The sequence below is a fragment of the Schistocerca cancellata genome, chromosome 6 (genome assembly GCF_023864275.1).
Source record: "Schistocerca cancellata isolate TAMUIC-IGC-003103 chromosome 6, iqSchCanc2.1, whole genome shotgun sequence".
Classification (NCBI taxonomy): Eukaryota; Metazoa; Arthropoda; class Insecta; order Orthoptera; family Acrididae; genus Schistocerca; species Schistocerca cancellata.
This window is the reverse complement of record NC_064631.1, coordinates 131,922,677-131,924,678: the sequence shown is the minus strand read 5'-3', so window position 1 is coordinate 131,924,678 and position 2,002 is coordinate 131,922,677.

Here is a 2,002-nt window from a genome sequence, read left to right as displayed (position 1 = left end):
TCTGCAAGACAGGAGGCGGAAAACAAGAGACAAAGTCCACAGACTTCTCAACACCCCAGTGATCACAAATAGCGAATGGAAGGAAGCCGACTGGCAGTCACACCAAGTATACACGAGGGTGGAAGCCCATCGACTATATCAGCGAATACGCTCAACTGAGCTATATCACAACCCCACCAATTTTTTGTCGGTGCACCGTGTGCGGAAAACCTAGCAATACATATCGCATCATCGAGTGTAAAAGAAGAACATTGTCATTATCTCTTTAAGCAAATGATAATAACTTTAGTTAACTAATTAACTCCTTTTTACATATTGTGTTTAATAAACTCTTTCTTTTGTGAATATTTTAATGCGTTTAATATTTGCTTATACGGTATTTTTCATACCTATCAGTCTTGCTTTCTTCAGAAATGCAATAATTACGTTCTTTTCAAAAATCTGATGGCACTTTCTCAGTTACAAAAAATTCACTGAACAACTTGTACAGCACTTGCTCCGAATCTTTCCCTGAAGCAATCAAGGCTTGTGCTGGTATTTCATCCATACCTAGGCATTTGTTCCCTCCGAATTTGACCAACGCTCTCTGATATTCAGAGATATAGGTTAAACGTTCCTTATCATCCTTTGATCACTGTTCTCATTTTAAACTGTCCTATCTGAAGTCTTCTGTGTGTATGGCGTCCGCATATGATGTCAGAAAATGCAATTCGACTAAATATATGTGAGACTGTATGAAAGTAGCAGAACACGTTGTATGGACGTATGGACAAACCTATTATCAAAAATAATTAATTTTGTAAAACTTATTAATATACTGAATCACAAACGATATGCATCGTATAGACATATTATAACTGTATTAACGATAATTATTATCTATTATTTTTCTGTATATGGAGGAGGCATGCCCGCTTTTTTTGTCTCGTTTGTCGTCTCTCTTGTTCTCGTAGGTGTCAGAATAGCTTAAGTAGCCATATCAGGACTAGGTGGTCCTGGTGCAGCCAATATTTTATGTTCTTTCCAGGTAGGTGTACTTTTAAATAATTATTTTGTATTGCCTGCCTGGCTAAGCGTAACAAAGAGACGTTACAATTACTTTTTCAGTTAAATAGTATGAGGGTAACTAAATGATAATTGAAGTTATTCCAAACTATTTACTGTTTAATTTCGGAGAGAGGTTTCACATGGAATTTTGTGTTGTAATGTCTGTCTCCGACGTAGTGTATTAGGACTAGCTACAGATTTGTGTTTTTAAAATCATAATCTTATGCTAGCTAAGGCAGTAAATATTATTAATAACAATAATACGTTACAAGACTCAGTGAAATAATCCTGCGGCCAGGTATTAAAAGGCGCGTTACGTGTATACGCTCGAACCCAACGACAGTGCATTGGGCGCAATTTCTGCTGATGATCTGCAACTACGACAAACTTAAAAGCTAAATAATAAACGAATGTAATAATCATTGAACATATTCTTATAAACACTAACATTGTCAGAGACGGTAAGTGTGTCAGCCATGTTAACCTTTGTGTAAATGATAGAAGTTAAAAATAGTTATTAAAAATAATGCGGTAGAAACGTCAATAATAGCTGATACAATTGAGAAATATTATATAAGTTTTAATAAACAAATTATTGCACTTATCACATACGAGTATCAGACACATACCGCAGCGCATCTGATATAGTTATTAAAAATTGTAAGTAGGCTGTTTAGGTTTTTATGTTGGTAACGCCACGTAGTGCTCTGTATGAAAATCACTGACTGTTCTGTGTGCAACCGGTGGCTGGTTTGCATTGTTGGAATATTCGCTATTGTAGTGTTGGGCAGTTGGATGTGAACAGCGTGTAGCGTTGCGCAGTTAAAGGTGAGCCGCCAGCAGTGGTGGATGTGGCGAGAGAGATGGCAGAGTTTTGAGAGCGAACGATCTGGACATATATATATATATATATATATATATATATATATATATATATATATATTTGATATCTTTT